This window comes from Anomalospiza imberbis, chromosome 2 (assembly GCF_031753505.1).
Source record: "Anomalospiza imberbis isolate Cuckoo-Finch-1a 21T00152 chromosome 2, ASM3175350v1, whole genome shotgun sequence".
Classification (NCBI taxonomy): Eukaryota; Metazoa; Chordata; class Aves; order Passeriformes; family Viduidae; genus Anomalospiza; species Anomalospiza imberbis.
The window spans coordinates 52,239,970-52,264,704 of NC_089682.1; the positions used below are offsets into that span (position 1 = coordinate 52,239,970).

At 46.5% G+C, this 24,735-nt stretch overlaps 1 long non-coding RNA gene across 2 annotated transcripts in view; it reads left to right on the top strand.

Annotated features, from left to right (window-relative positions):
- The window catches only part of LOC137468859 (uncharacterized), a 153,031-nt gene extending 149,851 nt beyond the window's left edge, over positions 1-3,180 (top strand). The window contains exons 5-6 of one of the 2 annotated variants that reach the window (XR_010996218.1): positions 1,285-1,582; positions 2,419-3,180. This is a non-coding gene — a long non-coding RNA (uncharacterized lncRNA). Of the gene's footprint in view, positions 1-1,284 lie in introns of both variants that reach the window. The other variant, XR_010996216.1, reaches the window with a different exon arrangement.
- Positions 3,181-24,735: the final 21,555 nt, after the last annotated feature.

Genomic DNA, 24,735 nt, shown 5'->3' on the forward strand with positions numbered 1-24,735 from the left:
AACTTTTGCTTTCCTTTCTTCTGCAAGGCTCTGTCCCTCACCCAGAATGAGCAGCCTGCCCCAGTCTACCCTGGGATGTTCTGTGTTACAGGGATCAATGACACGACCTAGCCTTACCTTGTACTAGGAAATTATAGAGCTATCAAGAGGGCAGAAAATACCTTTTCTCTCTCACTCCTCCCACCAGCCAACTGCAATCAGCACAAGCTTTAATGTAAATGCAGTGGTAAGAGGAAAAAGCAGCAGCAGGAGGCTTTTTGCTGGTGTGGCTTATTATTACTATCTGAGAAAATAAACTCCAAATGCAGTACTGAGGTTTGCTAGTTATACCATTGCCCCTGTAGCTGTATCTTGTTTAGAGGAGGCAAAAAATGAGATTTGAAACTGTGCAACCAGTGTAGGATTTCATTAAATGCTGCAGCACCCCGAGGAGTAAAGGAACTAAGCTGTAGGTACCTAATAAAAGCATTTGATAATGCCTTGAAGACATCCACATGCATATGGGGCCTTTCCAAGGGGACCTTCACAAAACTCTGTGTGTGTCTTCTCATTGTATCTCACCTCTGTTGAGATACCAAGGAATCCATGGCCAGGATATCATCAGGCCTTTCTGGCTCAAAGGTACTGACTGCAATAGTATCTGACTCAGTTTCAGTCTAGTGGCCTCCTGAAACTCTCAATATGTGCCAGATATGAGGAGCTCTTCATCATGCAGGTATCTCCAAAGAACCAAATCGAGGCCAGTTTATCCTGGCATCTAGAGTACTAATCTGAGGCTGAGTCACCATTGAATCTCACCAGACCAGGTTTTGAATCAGGTCAGAGGATCAGTTGTTTATTGTCAAAATCCTCAAGCTCTCTATCCCTAAGTGCCAGGAAAGCTGTTTAGCTTCCTGACACTGTTTCAAAGCCTTACTCGTTCAAAGTGGCCTGTGCTTGACTTCTCCTTAGTGCAGCTCCCTGGAGAGAAGGAAACACAGCAGTCACCCTGGGCCAGGGCTGGGTGCCCTGGGTGTGTGACCTTTGCCATGTTAACCTGCCCTCATCTTGCCTGGCAGCATTAATTGCCTCTTAGGGCAGCTTTGTCGCCAGCTCTGGGAGGCTGGGACAGACAGCTCATGCTTCCGCTAGTTAGGAGCTAATAATAGCCACTTTAGGTCCTGGCATGAGAGAAGGAGAGGCTGCTTCAGTGCCCCATTAGTGTGGAGGAATCCTCAAAATGTGGGTTAGTTTCAGCTGAGCCCCCTCCCTCTCCATCCCAGGCTCTTCCTCGTCTTGTTTCAGCTCTGCACCACAACCCACGTGAGGAGGGCGTGATGCTATTTATTCTTGTTTCCTCCCTCTCTGAGATCCTATCAGAAACACCAGTCTGAGTCAGAGGCAGAGGCAGAGGCTGTGACTGAAATGAGAGAGAAAACTCGGAAATGCACAGATTTCAGCCCAGTGTGGCTACCCCAGCTCTTTGGAAAACTGGGCCTCAAAAATGTGTGAGATACTCAGCAAAACAGCAGCTAAAGAAAGACTATGTGAATTAGAAACTGCCTAGCAAGCAGCAAGAAAAGGAGTGGCTGGCTTGTCGTAGGTAAGGAACAGGACTCAGAGGAGTGTTGTAGCATGGGTGTTGCATGACCTTCTACCCTCTCGCAATATCTGCTATTTTTGGACATTTGCTGAGAAGAATCCCTCCAAGATCACTCCTCTGGTTTATTGGGTGGTGATAGCTGGGTTTTCCAGCACAAACAGAACTGTGCTACAGTGAGAGGTTTCCAGCAGTGATATTTTTCCACATGCATTTGGATGAAAAATCTTTTTAAAGCCTACTCTCTGCATTTGGAAGGTAGGGGCAGGGTACAACAAACCAAAAACATATGTCCAAATAAGCCAGTCCCAAACACTTATCTAGCTGCTTACAACACTTTTCATTGCATATTAAGCAGCACAGATCTGGAAGGATCTGGAAATACTTTCCACATCCAGATCTCCCCAGCAATAACCATGTCTTGGGTAGATTGCATTTTTATTGCCTTCACTGCCTTGCTGAGATGATATCCCAGTACTTAAGGTGAACTGTGTGAGTAATGGTACTTCAGCTGAATGGAGCCATTTACTTCTGCTCAAGTGAACTGGTGCTTAATGGTCTGAACAGTTATATGACCTCTGGTTGCAATCTGATCAGATAGCACAAACTAAATGCAGTGGAGTCTTGCTGATAATGGGAGGAGAATGGAGGCTCAGGATCTAGAGTATTGCCCAAAGTAGGGACAACTGGTCAGCAGGTGGCAATCTTATATCTGAAGCAGGAAAGGCCCACCACTGCTAGAAAAATTTGCTACCAGCCATGTCTTCACTGAGATGTGTAACTGAGAGATCTGGATGCTTTGTGTAGTGGTTCTAATCACGTTTAATTTTTCTTTGCAGGCTGTTAACAGCCCACATTTGCCATGTCCCAGATGTTATGACTTAGTTTCCCTTCCTTCCATTCTGCCATGCCCTCTAGCTGCAGATCTGATACGTTATATTCAGCCTCCTCCTTGGCCAGACAGCAGTACGGGCCCAGATGTGCAGCCTTGCTATTTGCTGCTAAAAAGCTGCTATGGAATGGGTGCACCTAGCAAATGTAAGCCATGTATTATCATTAAACAGATCTGCTCCTCAGGTGTGTGAGAGAAGGGCACCTCTGTCCTTGCAGGCATGAATGGCTCACTGACTTCACTGGCCTGGTTTGTCCATGCAGTCAGTCAGCTGCAGCAGTTTGATCAACACTACCTTTAATAAAATACTTCAGCTTAGGCATCGTTGCTTATATAGTGCTACTTCAGAAATTATTTCATTTGGGCCTTTTTATAATACACGGAAGAGTGGTACAAACCATTTCCAAAGCATTTGACCTCATTTTCAGCCTGTCAAGTGGGAGAGAGGCCGTGAAGCATAAGGAGAGTGGTTGGGACCAGGCAGGGAGTATGCAGCAATGGCAGCATTTGTGATATATGTTGTCCTAACAACAGCAGCTTTCTCTAAGCCAAGATTTCCTGTGCTAACATCTTGAGGAATCCTTGGGTATGGCCTGTTACCTGAAAGGCACTTCATGCTCTTGTGGAGAGGGAGGAGGTGAGAAAAAAAATTATGTTGCTGCTTTTAAACTGATTTTAGCATTGAGGAGAGTAACTTGTTCCCCAACCTGGAGCCTGAAGCTCTGTCTTATCCACTGGGCATGGAAAAGAGGCAGGGCTGGAGTAAATGTCCCTGTCCCCAAGTTTTCTGGGTGAACTGGGGCCTTGCATCCATGCATGTGAAGTTCTGCAGGAAAGGGGCAAGTGTTGGTGATAGCCAGCCACTTTCTTGTGGACTTTGCTGAGCCTATACAGTGGCCAAACTTCTTACAGACCTCAGAGTACCAGCCCCCAGTAGTCTGGTAATTGTGCTTACACTGCTTTCAGGAAAGCAAGGTAAGGGGCCTAAAACCAGGTGACCTGGGCATGGTTACATGACAGGTTTGTTGCAAGACAAGCAGTTATACCAGAGCCTCATGAATCCTTGCCCTTTCTCTTGGGTTAGAGCAACTTCAGTTGCCCATTCAGATCTCAGCCCCACAACCAAACAGCTAATTTGGGCCTGTTGCAAGAGAGATATGAACCACCGAGGATTAAAAGTCACTTTTCTCATCCTGCCAACAGTCACCAACTGGAATTTGACAGCTAAGCACTGCTAGTCTGTGCTTCATCTAAGCTGGCAGCCTTCTTTCTGAAGTCAAGGTCACCAGGAGTAGCACAGTACGGTAAAGAGCCAATTAAAGCACACACGAGCCACCCAGGCACACACAGCAGGTTTGATTTCTCACCCCTTCTGCTGTCCAGTTTTCACAATGCACATCTACAGATTCAGGTTATAACCCCAGAAGTGTTGCAACAAGTTCGGGCTTGGAGCACATTTTGTCTGCAATGTTTGCATGGTTCGTCTCGCGAGCAGCCAGGGCTGTCCCAGGCACACCAGAAATGCAGGTGGGAATGGCTGGATGAAACTTCCAGGTAGCAAGCAGGGCTGTAGCTCCCATCCCATTGTAACCTAAATGGTGTCAAGCATAAGTTCCCTGAAACTGAAAGCTTCCTACCTACTCCTTGCCTGCAGCCTTTACCCAGAGAGCTTGTGGAGCTGCAGCAGTACAGATCAGTGGCGTGTGGGAAAGAAAGGGCGAACATCGGAGTGGTGCTGGCTCAGACAGCTGCTCACACCCTGCCCACCAAAGCAGTGATCTGCATTCAGAACCTGACCCAATTCCAGCCCCTGCTGCCTTCACAGGACAAACACCGTGGGGCTCTCAGGAAACACTTGCACAACAGCCGATACCAGGTGAGCTGCAGGCCGAGACAGATGTGTCGTCAAAGCAGTGTTGCCACGTGTGTTGCAAGGATGACTGAAGGACATTGGCATTTTGTGTCATTCATACCTAGAGGACCATTTTCTCTTTTCAAATGCAATCAAAATGGAGGGGAGAAGGGGATAACCATGGTTGTGACTTTAAGACACCAGTTATGAGTGTGAATGTGTACCTGGCATAAAGTCAGTTCTTTCAGTAATGCTTATGTTGCTTTTATGCTTTTGTAGAAAACTCATCAGGAGATTAAGACCAAGAAAAGGGTAGGGGCCTTTGCTTCAAGAGAAGGGCTATGATCTGGTGGTGTGAAATTACTGTTTCGGAATTTTTCCCTTCATATTTGACATTTGCTCTACATCTGCCCAGGAGCTCTGACCCATCTCTCATGAACAATCTCTAAGCACAAGTGAGCACAAGTGAAGGATAATATATTTTCTTTCACCAGAATGAAGAGGGAAAGCAGCAACTGATGGGAAAAGTCCTCTCTTTAGTATGAACGAGATGTCTTCCAGCCTGAGGAGCTCGTATATGGTTCACAGTGGAATGGGAGTGCTGGGGTGGATGAGACGGCTTGGAGTGATGCACCTGCCCTGACCTGGTCATACATGCTCCTTGTGACCTTTGATGAAACACTGGTTGTTTCTCTCTGAAAACCATTTGCTTTCTACCTACCTATTGTGTCAGTCCTCAGAAAAGCTTGCCTTGGAAAACAAAGGCCTGGTCATTAGCCTGGTAAGTCAGGCTTCTTGTCTTGTCTCTCTCTCGACCTCTTTTCTCAGCGAGAAGCACATTTGTCCCAGACCCACAGAGTCCACATCAAAAATCTCTGCTTTAGCTTCCCTGAATCTGGGAATATTTAGAGAACTAAAAGGGGAAATAAGAGCAGAAGATGATGAAATGAGGTATCAAAAGAAATAGACAGGAAAAATGAGATCAGTGTGTGATCCCAGCCTACTGGATGAGTATGTGAAGGAAAGGAAGGAGCAGGACTTTTAGAAAAGAGTTCTCACCCTAAGGAACTAGGTGAGAGACATGGCAAATTTTACTAGAAAGGTCTCCAAGGCTGAAAGATGTCAAAAGGCTGCTAAGAGCAGGGAAAAAAACCAGTATTCTTCTTGGAAAATGTGAGGCATAAGGATCACCACAGCCCTATGGAGAGGTTCACATTTTTCCTTAGATGCACTTGTTTAGTTATGCTCTGTACCATACTTACAGCACAGCCCTGCTGATGCCACAACCTTGCAATACTAGCAAGTGTCTGCAATGGCTGGTCCCAAACCGCGTGGGTCAAGGTGCCCCATGGCTTTCCTTCTTGGCCAGCACCCAAGAAGGAGCTGTAGCAATCCCCGCCCGTCTGCCTGTAGGCCTCGCAGTGTCCTGGCCAGCTCGGCGTGGGGGCTGGGAGGACAGCGGTACTGGTGTAACTGGTTTGGGCAGCATACCAGACCAGAGCCGCTGCCAGAGAGCGCTGCCCCGGCCGAAGGGCTGCTCCGCTCCTCGGCACCTCCGCGGGGCACGGCGGCAGCAGGGAGCGGCAGCCCGGCTCCTGGGCAGCCCGGCTCCTGGGCAGCCCGGCTCCTGGGCAGCCCGGCTCCTGGGCAGCCCGGCTCCTGGGCAGCCCGGCTCCTCGGCAGCCCGGCTCCTGGGCAGCCCGGCTCCTGGGCAGCCCGGCTCCTCGGCAGCCCGGCTCCTCGGCAGCCCGGCTCCTCGGCAGCCCGGCTCCTCGGCAGCCCGGCTCCTGGGCAGCCCGGCTCCTGGGCAGCCCGGCTCCTGGGCAGCCCGGCTCCTCGGCAGCCCGGCTCCTCGGCAGCCCGGCTCCTCGGCAGCCCGGCTCCTGGGCAGCCCGGCTCCTCGGCAGCCCGGCTCCTGGGCAGCCCGGCTCCTGGGCAGCCCGGCTCCTCGGCAGCCCGGCTCCTCGGCAGCCCGGCTCCTGGGCAGCCCGGCTCCTGGGCACCTCCGCGGGCTGGGCCGGGCCGTGTGGGCGAGGGAGCAGCTTCCACTGAGGAAAGGCCCCAGTGCGGCGTCGGAGCGAGCAGGAGGGAGCACGCAGCGGTGCCAGGCCCAGCTGCGGGTCAGGCCGGGGGAGCGAGGAGCACGGCGGAGCCTCAGGTGGCTCCGCCAGGCCGAGCGAAGGCCGGAGGTGCCTCACATCAGCTCCAGCCGTGCGTGCACAGGGTCAGGGCACGGCGCCGCCCGGGGCACCGGCAGCGCCACGGGCTGCTCTGCAGGGAAACGGTGTCCTTGCAGAAAAGTGACTCTCAAGGTCCCTCTCTTCTGCTGTTCCAAGTTGCCCTTGATGGTAGTGGAAAAAGCCAAGGTGGGAGTCCTGTTCTGCAGCATTTTCTCCTTGAACTCCAGAAGGCAAATTGATGTTGCTGTAAATGCAGCAACACACTTCGCCACTGAGGCGTTCCTGTGTGGCTGACAGGGACTTTGCCTGAATGTCATGCAGGAGGCCAGAAATGTGTCATCCTAGCCTCAACAGCTCTTTCTGCTCCTTCTGTTCTAAGGACTAGCGCGAAATGATGAAAAGGGCATCAGGCAAGGACAGCTAGCCCCTGTCTTCTACCAGTCAAAGTCTTAGCTGGAGATTCCCGCTCTGGAGGTCGTTAAACCAAAGAAGTCTCCTTGGAACAAACGAAATATCAAATCCTAGACCTTGAGCTGAGACTCAGTCCTCACTGTTATCAGTCTAGAAAGGATGAAGCCAGGCAGGATTATTTACTTCTTTTTTTGAATTTCTTTTGTCTTGAGGCCCTGATGGTGTGGTCAGAATTAAGAAACTTCCCAATTATTTGGGAATTTTTGCAGGCTTCTTGTATCCTGGGAGCATGCAAACTTCCCGTCCTCTTACCACAGACTCTGTGGTTTTTTAACCCCTGTTTTCCGCAATGCATTCCAGTGAGAAATGTGTCCTGTAAGTGTTTTGTCTCAGATCATCCTCCCCTCCACAAGCCAGGACTTGTGGGAAGGAAATCTATTCAGGCTAGGAATGTGTTAACTATTCATTGCTGACTCTCCCATCAGGGGCTGTGAGCCGTGCTGGAGATTTTGTGCCGGGGATTTTCCACCAGCTCTGCCTATTCCAGCTTTTCAGCTGGGTGTATTTCCCCACAAAGATAGAGTCTTAGAAGTGCCATCTTCACTGCTTAATCACTCAGGTAAAGAAAATAGTTTGAGCATGGTTCTCATGCTGCCTCCTTCCTACCAGGCACTTGCCTTCATCTTGCATTATAAGTGAGACTAAATCTTTCTGAAAATCTGTGTGTCAGCACTGAATTATTTATAGTCATGTCAAACATTCCTGAGTATATGGATAAAACCAGGGATAAAGTATCCTAGTGTGCCACTGATGACAAAAAAGTGTTGTGCCAGTCAGAGAGCCAGCTTTGATTTGATGCAGACAAAGATGATTTTTGCAGGCTGGGAGGCAGGTGTGTGGGGGGGTTGGTGCTTGTTGTAGCAAAGTCAGTATGTTGTATTTTAGGATTACCTTAATAATCACATCTATAATAATGTAATTTTTCCCAGCAGCTGACTGCAGCAGCAGACAAAAACCTAGAATTATGTTTGCGAATTTGATAGAGGAGATTGCAGACTGTTCCCAGGCCATGTTTGTTCTCTTCGCCAAAGCCAAGTATTACTTAAATAGAAAGCTAGAGACACTGTGCTGCAGCTGAAATATGACCAAATACATGCCTGAGAAGCCACAATTAAAAACTCAAGAAATTCTAAATAATTTCCCCAAATAAAACTATGGGAGGGGAGGTAATTTTATTGCTGCATAAGTTATAAATCCAGATCTTACTTTGTAGATTCTTATTTTCTTTATATGCTATTTGACCTTATTTAAAGAATAACACAGGCCTTATATATCTGTGTATAAACTATGCAATAATACCTCATTATCCTGCTTGTTCTTTATTAATTTTCTATTTAAAAATCTTCCAGCAATTGAAGCATTCATCCTTATATTCAAAAACTGCTCGACATCAGTAACTACCCTCTTCTGTTTCCAAAATAATTAGGATCTCCACATCTTTACATTTTTTATTTAATTTCTATCTGTGTTCTGACATACATATTGACCAGCTCACTCCCACTGCCCTCCACTAAAGGAAACTGTGATTGACAGATCCTGTCTTCAGTTAGAGAAGGTCTCTCAATGCAGGCTTTTAGGAATTGTCTCTGGCTGCTTTGGTGCTCGCTGCATTGTTCACACACATGGGCTGGACCATTGTCAAAGGAGTGGTTAAATCTCAGCCAGACCTGAGAGGGTTCAAGTGGGTAAAGAATTACAGCCTTTCACCTGTTTTGGTCTTCTCAGTCTTATCATAGCAATATATGCTTGCTTGGTCACTCCCTTTCGAAAAACAGTCGGTCTGCTGAAAAAATAGATCCTTTGGTTTGCTCTATAATTAGGCAAAACCAATCTTGACTCCGGGACTATAGAAATGTATGCTTTTCTTTCCACCCTTCAGCTAAGAAAAGGGGAAAACAACAATTTGAGCAAATCCATCTATAACAGTGTAATATTTTACAAGTCTGTTTAATAGACAACTACAGCAGTGAGGGGAAACTCTGACAGGTCACTGCTGCCCTTTGTGTTGTTTGTGCTCTGAAGGCTGTTCAACTTCTTCACTGTCCTTCAGAGTTTGCAGACTGGACTGTGATTTCTTGATAGGTTTAGTTCATAGGTATAAACTTATTTTCTGGTAATGCCTAGACAGGGTAGAAACTTCAAAACCATAAAGGAACCATTGACATCCTCAATGTCCTGAGAGCTGAGGACAGATCACTGAAGGGAAAAGTTAAATAAAAGGTGGGGAAATCATAGTTACTGCTGTTGGCTCCTCAGTAAAGCTGTGTGACTTCTCACAGTGGAGTCAATACTTGTCCCCAGGTTTGTTTTTCCCTTTCTAAGGGTTAATGGTGGTATTGATAACATGTATATTTTTGCTGCCTTGTTGAGGTATACTAGTTGGGAGTATACAGGAGAATACACATTCAACTCATCACAGTTCTGGCCCTAGCATAATTTAAATTATACTTGGGGGAAAAATTGCAGCATAGTCTATTTAAATAGCTGAGAAAATAACTTCTCTGTGATATGAATGGCATCTCTATTACTGAAGTATTTTTGTCATGGCTCTAGCAATATATGCATATGCTGGAAAACTTTCATTGTAGGCATACCCTAGAGGAACTGGGTGTCCAGCTGGCTGAGAAGGTCACCTACATATCTCACTCTCTCAGACACACTCAAAATCAATGCCTAAAATTTCCCTTTTGGAATATCAGCTTAACACATTTCACCATGTTCCCTCGCACCCTGTGAGGTCTTGATGAGCAATGTGGTATCATCTTCTCTCAATCCTAAATCCAGCCTACCTGTTGCTCACCCTGCCTTCAGCGCTGCCTTTCACACATACACTAGGCAGTAAAACTGGCAGAGGAAGCCTGGGCTGGGCTGGAGAGAAAGTGGAAGGGTAGGATGAGGTCTGTCAACAGCATGTTTTTAACTGGCAAATAGAGGGACATTTCCCTTTCATGACAAGACCTGCACCTGTGATGCAAATTAAATGGAATATTTGCAGTGTTATACCAGTTGGTGTAGGTTCCACTTGTTTTAAGACACACAAATCAAAAACCTATTTTTCCTTTTCTGCCTCTGGAGCTAATGCATTTAACTCTCAAAGAGGAGACAGCTGATTGTTAGCTTCAGATTCTCTTGATGTTAATTTTCTTTTTAAAAAAGCTTGCATATTATTCTAGATTAATTATATCTTTCTGCAAATAAAATCATTGGAAGGGGTCCAGCTCCCTCCCCCCATTCTGCTCAGTTTCTTCCTTGATTTCTTTCACTTGTCCCTTCCCCAGTGAATACATCTGAATGTTACGTGGTGTTAATTAAGGATCTTAATTGCATATTTGTCTTTGCAAAACCTGCCAGTGTGTACAGGCAACTGTGATTGATTGACAGCATGTGAAGAACAATGGAGAAGCCTTAACAAGGCTTGGCAAAGCAACACAATCAGTGGAGAGCACGCTCAGGGGAAGAGCTTCACGCAAAGATTTCAGGAAAATCTGTGCTTGGTGACTTTTATTTCCTTAATCAACAGCAGGAAACAGTTCAGCCCTGCTGCAGCTGGTGATAAAGTAGCTCCCCTAAAGCCCACTGCTAGATGAAATAATCACATGGCTTGAGGTAGAACAAGCTGTTCTGGAACATGCACTTATGTGGTTATTTGGAGAAGCCTTAAGAATCTGTGGTTCCTCTCAGCATTGACCTGGAGCTGGGATATTTTGACTTTGGGCTCTGCAGTTGTGCCAGCTCAAGGTGCCTGTGATGCTGGTGCAGAGAGACTCCCCTCCCAGCTGAGGTCCTGAGTAATTGACCCAATGCTACACAGGCCGGCTATCTATTCTGCTGCCATCCCAAGGCAAAGCTCAAGCACACTGGAAGAGAAAAGGTCTGGATTTACCTCAACTCATGCAGTAAGTCTCCCACAGGCAGGGTAAGCTTCAGTTGCAGCCACCTGCCCAGGATGTCAGGGGAAAAGCTCATCCCAGTTCTGTGCACCATCCACAGGGCTTGCCTGTCTCACCTGCTATGGTCATCTCTGGTACCACCAAATCTGAGTACCACATCCCTTCCCTCAAATCTTTGCCTTCTCCTCACATTCCTAAGGGGTTAAAAATTGCTGCAAGCCCTGATTTACAGGAGACAAGTGGATGTACAGACATGTCACCTGTAACCTCTTCAGTTTCCTAAGCAATGATGGGAAATTTTAGGGCAGAACCTGAAATTAAACCCAGGTTTCTCAGTGGTGTTTCCTGGGGAGTTACTTCAGGAGCTTCCAGCCCATGCAGCCAAGTAGCGCATAGGAAGACATGCAGTGGTTCAGGCAAAACTCTGAGAAATCACAGCAGTCTGGGATCTGTTACATTTGGAAACAGTAGCATAATGCAGCAGAAACTGCTTTCCTTCCACCTGTCATGCCTGGAGTAGCATTTACGCACACAGATCTCTATGCCAAGGGGTCACGTTACAGCCCAGTTCTCTGCTAACCATGTTACTGCATGTTTTTGTCTCACCTGTGTGTGCAAGTCCAATCCGTGTTACAGCTCAGAGGACAAATTCCTTGCTGAAGCAGAGTTTGACCTTATGTTTAGCAGCAGCAATGACCACTGCTGCAGCAGGACTGCCACGCGTGTTCAGTTTTCTGTGCAGACAGATCTGCTCACACCAGTGAAGAAGGCCACCACAGAGAGGTGTACACTGTAAACCTCAGGGGAAGGAGGGTGTGATGATATCCTGACCTATAAAAGTCTGCACAGTTATTATTTTTGCCTATTTTACCTCCTCCTCCCTGGCCTGCACTTGTCTCCTGAGCTGAGAAGCACAGAAGACTGGGTGCTGGCAAAGCATGTAGGAGACCTGTAGTCAATATCTTTGCCTGCTGCAATCCTTTGCATTTGAGCTGGGTGAACCACTTGAGGTTTGTCTGTACCAGGTGAAGTAAATGCCTGGGAAGTTATACCTTCCTGTAGATAAATTCACCCAGGAGAACATGGCATGACTGTCTCCTGATTGATTTAGAGCTTGTCACTCAAAGAGGTTGCCTGGGCTGCAGGGACCACCCCAGCTCCTGAGGAAAGCAGCTGGTGAACCCCTGTGGTTTACAACCCCCCCTTAAAGTAAATTAGCACCAACACAGGAAACTTTAAATGAAAAATGGGTACATTGGATCTCTCTATATGTTTGTCTAGTCTAGTATCCTCTCTTCTCAGTGGTTGATAGCAGATGTTTAGAGGAACCTATGAGAAAGGCAAGCATTTAGTGGTAATTCTCTGGTGTGCTTGCCAGGCTGTGGGTTCTTGAAAGCTTCCTAAAATCTTGCTGTTTTAATAGTACTTAATAGATCTGTTTGCAATTCTGTAAAATCTCTTTTTGAAATCTATTTTAGGCATCCATAGCACTGCTGGCAGCAAGCTCCAGAATTTAATTACCCATTTGATGAAGCTTTTCCTTTTGTTAGCCTTGAATCTGCCACCTTGTAACTTTATTTTATGCTGTTTCTTCTGTATATTCCTGCCACGTGACACCAAACTGCGTGCAAGTCACCAGGACACTTCTCAGGCTAATGTTCTGTCTATAGCTGCATGTTGTGAAACTGTTGTGGTTATATTGTGACTATGTTGAGGATATATGTGCATGTGAGGGGAGGTTGTTTTTCACTTAACCAAGCCCATACCAATATAACTCTCAATTTTAAATTCCATTACAATAACCTGAATAGGTCTGCCAATGATTAAACTCTTCTCTCTTCTTGGAAGTGAAAGCTTTGCCAATGTGAAGCACTGATACATCACAGAATCCCAGAATACGCTGGGTTGGAAGGAACTTATCGGGATCATCAAGTCCAACTCCTGACCCTGCACATGACACCACAAGTGTCACCATGTGCCTGAGAGCATTGTCCAAGTGCTTCCTGAGCTCTCGCAGACTTGGTGCTGTGACCATTTCCCTAGGGAGCCTGTTCCAGTGCCCAGTCATGCTCTGGGGGGAGAACCTTTTTGTAATAACCAACCTAAAAATCTCCCCTGACACAACTTCAGGCCATTCCCTAAGGTCCTGTCACTGGTCATCACAGAAAAGAGATCAGTGTCTGACCCTCCTCTTCCCCTCATGACGAAGTTGTAGAAAGCAGGTGTAGTCAAAAAAGCTTGTCCTTCAGTTACAGCTTTGTACAAACACTTGTCCAGCACCAGGGAGTTTTACCAGGGAGTGTCTCTCTGTGGAGATGGTGTGTATCAAGGCTGTGCTTTGTACCAGCCTGTAACTCCCAGGCACAAAACAGGGCTTTGCCGCAAGAGTGGTGCAGCAAGGCAGCTCACCCCTCTTTGCCACCAGACCCATCTGCAGGCCAACAGAAGTCTTTGGTAATCCAGCCTTTGGGGCTAAACCAGCCTGATGGGGTGCAAAGCAGTCTCTCAAGTCGTGTGAAAGAAAAAGTAAAAATATCTTCATGAGGTCTAAGGAGCCTCCTCACTCAATGCCTGTGTGAATGGCACAAAGTTCATGAAGACCTGTGCCTCTGATTTGCTGAAAAAGCCACATCCCCAAGACCATATCTGAAAGTCTGATAAGGGACTTGATTTCTCAGGAACCCTTGAGTTTCTATTAAAAGAAGTGAGAGAGATTGTGAGTTCTGCTCATTTGAAATTCAAGTCATTCATCCAAGTAGGAATCCAAATATGGAGTTGGACTTTTATCTTATGATATATTGGCCTTTGTGTTGGGCTGTAGTAAAGCAAATATGATAAGCTAACAAGTGGCATAAAATTTTCAGCTACTTTCTAAATGTTACAGCATCAAATAACCAAGCAGAATTACCAAAGGGTCAAAGGCATAGATTAGAAACATCATTAAGAAATGGTAAGAATTACTGATAAGTTTTAGTGTCTTGTTTTATTACTTCCCTGTCTCAGTCAGATCTGCAAACACTCTGATTCACGTTTAATTGAACAACAGCTTCATTGTGAAACCTGCCATTCTTAGCTCCAGTAAAGAAAGTATCTTTAAAAACACCACCCCCGCTTTCTAACATTGTACAGACAAAGAATTACAGCTCATCTGCCATAGGATATACTGTACAAGTGACATCATCTCCTTTAAGTCTCCTTTTCTGTGTCATATGTGGTATGACAAGTAGCAGCCTGGGGACCTGTGTGCTGTGTGTGCCTCTGTGCAGCAGGGCTCCTTCCCCTTGCTCCTTCGTGCCCCTCAATGCCTCAGTCATCACCAGCAGCCTCTGGGCCAGTGTCCCAAAGCTGCAGAGCAGGGAAGGCAATCCATGCAGGAGGTGAGTGAGGGTGACCTTCACTTTGAGTCCCCAAAGCCCTGCCCATGCTCCAGGTTGAGCACAAGTAAATGTGTCCCACTTCCCTGAAAGCAGCACTCCATGGAGCATGTTCTGCTTCCACTGGTCATGGGCTGTAACATTCACTGCCTGTGATCAGATGTATATATTTGATTGTTCTCACAGAAATCAAAGGGATTAGCTGGCTGTGTAGAGCATTGGCCTACGTTTCACCATTTTTCTTGTGAAGCTGAGCTGGATAGGAGTGCGAAAAAAAGAGCTTGTGAATGCCCTAGTGCTGACGCAGTTATGTAGCCAAAAAAGAAATAAAAATACTTGTCTCAATAACTAGTTTCCTTTTGAGGTGCTCTTCTCTGTGGCTTTCACTGCTGCAGAGGTGAGCCCCAGCTCGCACAGATCAGGCAGTGCAGAGATGATAAGGGCATGCAGTCCAGCCTGGCTGTGGCTCCAGTTGTGTGCTGCTGGCGCCTGCTCTGTCCACACAGTAGTCTGGTGTCCTTGGTGCAGCTCCTAGGAGAGGCGTGCATCTAGTGCAAAGTTGAGGCTTGAGGATGACACATGAGAGGCTTCTGATCGGCTCTGATTCAGGATACTGCATCCACGTGCTCAAGGGTGCATTCACCTCAGCTTATTTCAATTCCAGCATATGGGCACGGTGCAGTGGAAGGTGCAGTGGCTTGGAGGAGAGTGGATGGTCCTTTAGGTCTGACTGTGTGCATGATGTCCCAGGGTATGTCATAATTTGTGTCTGTCTGCCTCAGGCCGTGGGAGATTTCACAGCTCTAGTGTCACACAGAGTTCACCACAGTGATCTAAATTGATGCAACCAAGCTAAAAGTGACACTTCAGTACAGATAAGCCCTTGATTTTTAAGTTGGTTATTTACAGTAGATCAGCCTGTGTGAGTCACAGCATCTGACCTGAGCAGCACATTCCACTACCTGGGTAAGGATTTGTCTGGTTCTGACATTTTTTGCCATTTTTAAACTCCTCATGAAGTCAAGGGTGAAAGAAGGAGGCTGGAAATTTATCTGGACCAGTGAAGCCTTCTTTTGCTCTGGGTTTTGACCTTTAGTCATTTTACTTTCAGCCAAAATTCCTGGAAGTCCTTTCCTCCTAATCTGTGCACTACAGATTATGAAAAGCTAATGAGAAAAGCTAAAACTCATTTGCTCAGAAAGAACAATTCCAATTTTTTCCCGTGGCAAAACAGAAAATTAGGCAAACAAATGCATTTTTCTTAGGCTTAGATGAATACACTGTTTTATTCAGCTTCATGTAGGGGTACTGTAAGAAGGGCCTGGGCATAGGTCCCTGATGGGTTAATAACTCAAACTTTGTTTCTACAGGGCTTTTCAGAGCACTGTAGTTTTCCAGATGGAGGACTGATAGCCTGAGGAAAGGTCTAGGCCCAAGGGGTCCTGGCAGTAGAAAGGCAGGATGGATGGGTGTCTATGAATGTTGCAAGAGAAGATCATATGTGTAGACCTTTACCTGACAACTGTGCCCAGCTCTGCTGTGGACCCTGGCTTTGGCCAGAGGGGTCCATGAGTCATGGTCCAAACACAATGTCACTATAATTTGATTTGTGAGTGTTGTCTCCAGTGCCCTGGTAAACATCTGTCCATTGTGAACAAAGCCAAGTCACTTTTCCCATCTCTTGTTTTCTGCCTGAGGGAAAGGTAAGAAGTAGTGACTCTTGTCCTTAGTATTGTGTTAAGATCCAGCACTGGAAAACTGCTCACATGTTCTCAGCATTACTGATGATCCCAGAATGCTGAGACAGTGCGGCACATTGAGGGTGGTCTTATACTTGAATTAATTAACTCTTGAATTAAGACTGAAATATTTAAGAGTTAATTACCTACCCTAGAGAGGCTATTCTCCATTTTTCTGTCTTTCTCATTTTTATGCTTTATTCCAATGTGTGTCTGCGTCTCTCTGCACTGCCCAGCCTCATGCTGCCATTTGGGTGATGAAATAGAAAAGGCTAAATTTGTGGCTTATATATGAAGAAACCTTGAAGCTGCCCACCAGATCCTCGTTTTGGCTCCTGTAGGGTGCCTAAGGCTGGCACCACCCTGCAAAGCTTGCAGGTTTTGCTGACACATTGAGATAAAAAAAAGGACTCACCTTATGTCCTCAAGAACCTAGGCATAGCAGTGACAATAAGACAGGTATTTGAGGTTAAGAGAAGTTTGCATTCATTCTGGTGTAATAATTTCAGCCCCCGTGGAAAAATATCAGTATTCCCCCTTTAGTTTTTTTAAAGCTGTATCCCCAAGAAGGCAAGGACTATGATTTTGCACAGAAATGCATGTCTGTCAGAGGGGAAAAGATTATAAAAGAGTACTTTTCTAAAAGCAAAATTGATTTCAATTGAAAACATGTATCCAGCAAAATGCCTGGAAAATTTGACTGCTGCGAGTACCTAACTTTATGTTTCAGCCAAAGATAAACTATCAGGCAGACTCAAGAAGTAATGGAATGAAATTATACTGTCTGTGTTGTGCTGGAAGGGTATAATAAATGTTCCCTAGACTGCAGTCTTAAAGGACTGTGGCATTTTCATGAATTTTCTACACAGTGTTGCTTGGAGCCAGACAAGACAACCACTATCTTGCTCTTCCCATCTTGCCTATCCTGTTCAGGTCTGTTGCAAAGCCTGATGTGGAAAGGGTAGAAAAAGAGTGCTAGATCTGCAGAAAACAGCTCCTGAAGAGGAAGAATGACAGTGGAGAGAAAAGCTTCTTCCCTGAGTACTTGCGTATGTCTGCTCTCCCCCACTTCTGCTCCTGACACCTCTTTCAGGTAATCCCCTACAAGACCCTTCTCTCTCTTGAATAGCTTCTTTACAAAAGAAAATGGCAGGGAAAAGTCATCTAAGTGAACCAGAAGCATGAATTTTAAATTGGTGAGTCAATTGCATTAAAGTGGACACCTTTAATAAGGGTGGGCTAAATCAAATGTTCTTCTTAAGCTAAAATGCCCACATGTGGCTTTAATGTGGTTTAAATAAGTTTTTAAAATTTCATCACTTGCAAAGTTCATTCAAATTAGGTTTCTGGAGCATCTCCATGTAGGTAAACCCACAGTTCCTCCCACTGATGAAATGGGGACTTCCCTGCCTTAGGAGGGTGCTGCTGCCAGACCCAGTTCCCCAGTACCTAGAAAGCACTTTGCTCTGCCCGAGGCACGGGGCCAGACGTGCACAGCCCTCTCTCGTAAGTGCAGCAGACACAGTCTCTGGGCAGCTGCTCGTGGCTCTGTGCAAGGCTCCCAGCTGCAGCCTCTCCAGACACCTGCCAGCTGGCAAGGACAGTACTGTCACCTGCATGGAGCCATATCTGAGGTGGCTAAACACTGGCTCTGCTCTTTCTTCTGCCACCAGCTCCCCATGTCCCACGTGCACCTACCCAAAACGGGGCCAGAACCATGGATGTGCACTTACTCTTTAGTGTGCTTGGAAGTCAAGGGGGGAGAAGGGGATTTGCAGGCCTGTTCAGTACCTGATGTGGGTGACTTTCCTGTGCCATTTCATTAGGGAAACTCAACTGCAGCAGATTCCTGGAAACCTGATCCCCAAGATAAACGTGGAAGAACTGAAACAGCAGTATCTGTCCAGTGCTTCAGACTGTCAGTTCAGAGGCAGGTCAGAGCCTCCCTGACCTGAACGGGGCTGTCAGGATACAGACAGCTGCTCTCACTCATAGACACCCAGTGGGCGTAAGGGGAGGCAAAAGTTACACTAAACAGCCACACTGCTTTCAGAGTCCCATGAGCACTACTTACATGCATTTTCTAAGAGACCGATGACATTTAAACTCTTTGAGTAAACTATTTGCTTTACATTTATAACAGGATATTCATCCCACTACTTGCCATGGGAATGAAGCACACTGATCAGCCTTCCCAATGACCAAATGTTTGCCATCTCAGAAACATTCTCCTGGAGAATAAAATACACATCTTTACTGTACAGTTCTGCTTCATCAATAATGCTGGGACAGATTCTCTTACAAAGGTATCAGGTTTAAGAGAGCAGCCATCTTACTAACCATACCAGCCTATTTCCAGATGGCATTTTGAATACAATATAGACCAGGGACCTTGCTATCTAATCCATTATGCAATTAATTAGCACTTATAAATTAAGTATGGGCCTAGCAGAATGTGTCCTTCCATGTGGCAAGCCTCGAGTGACAAGGACAGACCGTGAGTCGGTGAGTCACCACAGGTGACGCAAAGGCCACCTCAGCCGGTCACTTTGCTGGAAAAATGAGAGGCAATTCCCATGTGCTAGGAGGCTGAAGAAGGAGAAACATTCTCTTTGTGCACTCTTGTGCTGCAGGTGGCTGGTTTGTTTTCTGGTGGTGTTGACACGTGGATGCTCAAATAGCAGCGTGACAGTAAGACAGGTACCTCCCTCGTCAGGTGAACTACCATGTGTACACCGAGGTTTATGGTTCGCCTGTAACTGCACACCCTGTGGGAAGGCTGATCTGTGGGCACCCTGAGGCTAATGGTGATTTACTCAGCCAGACCAGGGATTGCTCTGAACCCTCTTGATGGGTGGTGGTGAAATGCACCAGTGACAGGCCAGTGCTGGCTCTTTCTGTGCAGTGTGTGGCTGTGGTGTCACCTCCCTCACCCCTGCACCCCTGCTGGCCTCTAAAGCCCTGTGAACTTGCAGGGGCTGCAGTCACCCCATTAGGCCGGAGGGTGAGGTGCAACGTGCCAGATACAAACTGCTTCTCCGAAGTGAGCCACAGATTAGGCTGGGGACTACGCCCAGTTTACTTAGCTGCCAGTGTACTCCCCAGCTTGGGAAATCCCTAGGTGGCAGACTCCTGGCACCTGGGAGGTCACACTGGTCACTGTGTACTTGCCCTGTTCTTAGGCTCTTTTTCTAAATATTTGGTACTGACCACAGGTGGAGAAGACACACTGGATTAAATGGACTCTTGGTGTGTTGCGGCTGTTGCCAGTGTCGTGCTTACAAGTCACCAAAACTAGCTTGTAAAAAAACTGGTTAGCTAAGACCATTTTGGTAAGGGGTGTTCATTTGTGAAGTGCTTTGAATATAAGGCAATCTTTGATAAGGTAGGTAATCTTTGATTACCAATAGTGACTGCATTTCCAAAAGGAAATATGGATGGGGAGAAAAAGGAATTTCTATTCAGTTCCTGGTCCTGGTTGCCTGGGGAATTCTTTTAACATGCAGAAGAACAGATTTGCATGTTGGTATTTTGGGGATGTTTCCTGTGAAAAAGAAGTGTAACTCAAAACTAGCTGACTTGGAGGTCTTGTCATTATTATATCCTCCAAGGATTTGTGTTATTCAGCTGATAAATAGGGTTTAAATAAGGGAAAAACAAAGGTATCACCTTCTGTCAATAACAGCAGCATCACAGCACACGACCTGTCCCGTTGTTAGGGCACACACAGTAGAGCTGTTTGCTCATGGTGTTCACTTCCCCGTGGCAGTCACTGGTGGTATCTTTTTTAGCCAGGATTGAGAGTTTCTGAGAAATGCCTGATCTGTCTGTGGGCACCAGTGACACAAGTGTGCAGGTCCTATCACAGTGTTGCAGGGTGGATTCACTTTGACACAGATCTGTTACAAATGTCCATGTCAAACATATCCTGGCTATCTGAGCACAAAGGCAAAGCTGATTTTCCAAGGTATAGAAGAATCTAAAAACATACACTGAGGCTCATCCAGCTTTTTTAATCATTCACACAGGTCAGGTTCTTAACTCCTAGTAATTATAATAAAAAATTATATGATAATTATAATGAGAAAAGTGCTTTTTAAACACCTGTTGGATGTGTCTGCCCCCTTTGGCCTGCATGATAATGCCTCTCAGGCTGTGTAGTGTGCTGCAGTCCACAGGACCTGCCAAAAGAGAAAAGGGAATTTCAGATTCCAAAGTGGTTACCACAGCACCAAATTCACATGAGGGAAATGAAGGCAGACAGCGTCCATCATAGCTGCATGATGTCTTTGGTCATAATAACTGGATGTATTTCCAGTTATTATTATTGGATGTAATCCCACTGTAGAGAGATTCTCCAGTGAAAACGTGCTTGTTTTCTACATGTCATGTGTCACTTCAAGTGAGGGTGCAGTGTTGGCCACTGCAGGATGTCACAGTGAAACCACAACCCAAGCCAAACCAAAGTTCACCAAGAAGCCCACAGTGGGCAGCAGGCTCTCCGGTTTGCAGAGACATCCACCCTCAGCGGGTAAGAAGTTCTAGTGTGGACAGTGCTGGAGCAATCTTTAAAATTACAACATACATCTGTGAATAGTTTCAGGGAAAAGACCTCCCATGAAGAGAAGAAGAAAGGCCTCTGGCAGGCATTGTAAGTCATGTACCATCCCACTGATATTTAGGAACAAGCTGAACCTTAACTTACCATTCCTATTGCCAGGTCCTGTGTGGTGCTGCTTAGATAAGTCTTGCTCCTGATGACTAAAAATAGAAATGTTTTTCCACTCTGATTTTGTTTTTCCTTTTAGAAATTTTGTTTTACTTTTTCTTTTAGAGGAGGCCTCAAAATAGTTTTGGAGTTTATTCAGTTCTCGTTCTTTGACTTGGTTTCCTGCTGGATGTCCCGGGCTGGCTGGCGCTGGAGACAGTAGAGATCTAACTGGAGCACACAAGCAGGCTGGTGCCCAAATACAACCTTCATCAGAAACCCCATACAGGGCTTATGATTGGGGCCAAGTGGAGAATGAATTCCTGTGATCTTACTGCCTTGAACAGAAAAGTGCTAGCAGCCTGTTGAGATGGTGCACAGTGCTTCTATATCCAGTAGGAGCCAAATGGGGACAATTTTTTGGGACCAGCAGGGGTGAAGCTGTATCAGTGCCTCAGACTTGCAGCTGCTGGCTGCATCAGGAGCCCATGTAGTTGCCTGAGCTTGGTGGCTGCATACCAGGAAGCTGGCTACTGCTCCAGTAAGGTTCCAGGTGCCCATTATCACAAAACATGTGCTCTTGATAGCTTCATAGCTAGTTCCTGGGCAGCGCTGCTTCCCTGTGTGGTGATCACTTCCAGATGTGCCAAAGAAAACACGGCAGATTTCATGCAAGACAGTATTTTCATATTATTTTCCGTGAGAGTGGAGTAATTTTTTCCATATAAGCCCAAAAGCAAAATTCTGGCAATATGATGTGACTTCTGCTGCCTTCCCAAGTTGCCTTTTTCTCCATCAGAACAGTGTTGGTAGCTAGCAGGTTTCACTGTAGCAATCACCAGAACTCCATACAGTCCACTAGAAGTATTTATTCCAGTTATCAAACACCAGGCACACATCATGTTGTTTCTATTGCATCCCCCCTTTCTGTCTTCACCCACCATCCAGTCCACCCCAAAACCCTTCCTTTGTTCTGCACCTAGCCACCAATTCAACGTGAAGTGATTCTTGTTCTTCTGTCACTGAGCACTTAGACCTTCTCCCACCAGGACTGGTCAAAAGACTGTATCAGCTGGTCATTTTGGCATGGAAAAGTGGCTCAGCCCACATAAGTTAAACCAAACCAGGACTGAAATGGTTTATTGATTTATTAAGGACATGTAATTAATGGACAATCCATGAACTATGCACTCAGGGTCTATGTCAGCAATACAGCAGTTCAATGACTAGGTTAGACACTTAGAAAACACCTATAAATTCCTGCTTGTTCCTAAACACATCTTTGTAACTAATTCCCAGACACGTGGGCACCAACCCCTCTCTCACTGACATGGGGAGCACAGGTCCCCCCAGTTATGTCCTTCTCCCACTGGAGTAGTGGGCACTCCAGCTCTGGGGGTGCCCACACCACTCCCTACATTCAGCTAATACACCTGCTGGCAGGAAGGGACACCAGCAGGTCTCATCCCCTACAGAGTGTGAGTCCCACACGCTGCACCCATGGGGTCAGGCCATGTCCTGGATGCCTGCTGCTGATGGTGTCACATGGATGGGGAATTGCTGCATCTGACCTCCAGAGAGGCTGTGATGTGCTAGACTGGATTCTGGCAGTCTGAGGCCTCTCCCTGCTCTGTTATTGGTTTTTATTTTTCTTTTATACAGTTTTTCCAACCAACTCATTCTTTGTCTCAAAATTGTCTTTGTCATTCCCTGGTTACCATTTAATCCAGCTGACTGATGCCATCCTCTTTAGCATGATCAGCTGAGGTCTGCTATTTGTTTTCCTCTTCAGCAAAACAAGTTTGGGGCAAATGCCTCAGACACTTTTGGGTTTTCTCTCCAGACATGCTCCTTAGTGTCACTTACCTGTTTTATCAGCTGTTGTCTTTCACCTCACTTTGCCAAGGGTGAGCTGTGGAGGCAGTCCACCAGAACTAAAACTGACATTAAGTGAAAGAATAGTGTCCCCATGTCTGAATTTGGGGGGAGGCTATTTCTACACATACTTACTTTCTCAGGGCCTACCAGTTCATGAATCCTTGACCTTAGTTACTTCACCTTGCACACCTATATGCAGTTAATCTGTTTAAATTGTGCAGTCATTGTGCTCAGAGAACCAACTGCATACGTCTGTAAATCTAATCACTAGTGACCCCACACCTGTAAGAGGGACAAGGAGAGGAAGGAGGAAGACTTGAAAGACAGTTTTGTCCTGGGAGACAACATACCCTGTTTGAGCCAGTGTTATGTGTAGCAGCCCCTGAATGGGTTCTTTTCTCCTGAACATCCCAGGCAGAAAATTGGAGGACAATCCCAAGGCAGTGTCCTGCAGGACCATAAAGCTGGCATGGGGACCAAACACTGGCACGTGCTTTGCTGGGACCCTGAGGGCAGTTCTTGAGGGTCACTACCCTCCCCCTCAAGGCTCTCAGAGGACTATAAAATGGCTGTTTGCCACCTGGCATCTTGATGGCAGTCTGAGGGCTGCCAGTTCAGTTCCTCATCCTCCCTCACCTCTTGTGTGTGATGCAGGCTTGGTGCCAAGCAGTTGAGCAGCTGCCCTTCTCCAGCTCCTGGGCATGCCCATCCCCATTTGTTTGCAGTGGCAGCCCATGGAATAGTACCGACTTGAGGCCATTGTGCACACTTCTGTCACCTTATAATTTGCACTTGGTCCCACATCCTGAGTTGCTCCCTGCCCTGGCATGCCTCTCTCCTGCTGCTCATCACAGCATCACCCACAGCCATCTTCAGAGATGTTTCTAGATCACACATTGCCCAAAGTTTCCGTGTGTGACCATCAGCAGCACAGTCTGCTTTCCCCTCAAAAATGGCACTAAGGGGCAGAAATCAAGCCAGACAAATTCGTACTTTGCTTTGCTCTGCATTGGCCATTTCTCTTTCGCTGCTACATTAGAAATAGTTGTCCACCCTCCTGCCCCATACTGAGCACCTTTCCTTGCTCTAGGTGCTTTCCTCCAGTCCCACAAAGCAGGAGATGGAAAGGAAGCAGGAAATCTCTTTGATGGTTGTGCTCGAGGCAGTGAGATAAATGCTTAGCAACTTCCATCCTGTAGATTGTTCTTTCCTAGGTGTCAGTGCACAGCTTTCCATAACCCCATCCTTCGTCCTGCAGCTAATCTCCTGAACATGCATTGCTTTGCACATTTTGTTCTTGGCAGTTTCCAACATTGCCTCAGGCCCTTATCGCCTTAAAAAATCAGATCATATGGTCGTGGCTTTAGAGACTGCCTGATTGATATCTGAGCAGCCAAACAAACAGTAAATTTGAATAAAATTTGGCACCTCATTGCCTATTTTGCTGATTCTGAGAGGATAATTCAGACATCAAGTAAAGTGCATGTCCTGAGCATGCAAGGGACAGAGCCTTCAGTTTTGTAAAAGGTTGGCAGGAATGGTTTGCGACCCTCACGAAGGGCATTTTGCCCATTCCACATCCTGCATGCCCCAGCCTGTGCAGTCACAGGGATTAGCTACTTCTGGCCACCACCAACCCAACAGGACCTGTCTGTGTATTTATACAGAAATACAGATGCTTGCAGGAAGAGGAGAGAGTTTCCCAGTGATCCTTGAACAAACACTGATGAAGCCAGGAGCTCCTGCAGCTCGGCTTCCACCAGCAGCACTGGAGCTCGTAGCAGTGGCGTGCCGTGCTCAGAGGAAGATTGTGTTTCTGGGTGGCCATTTACCATGTAATTGTGATACAGTTCTTTAGATCTTCTCTAGTTGCTTTCTCCAAACTCACTTTCTGTGGTCATAGGAAATAATGCTGTGGTAGAGTGTATCCCCATTCAAATCTTCCCTGATTTCAGTGTCAACTTGAACCTCCCTGAATGTCCCATGCCTGCTTTGTTTTGGATGACCTTATTGCTCAGGCAAGGAGAGGGCTGCACTGACTGCTGCTGTTGTATGGGCCCTGAGCTAACTCATGTGCTGCTTCTCCCACAGAGCAGATGAACTGGGTCCTGGCCTGTGGATAACATGAGACATAACATTGCAGGGCAGGCTGTCCGGTGAGCAGATTTCATG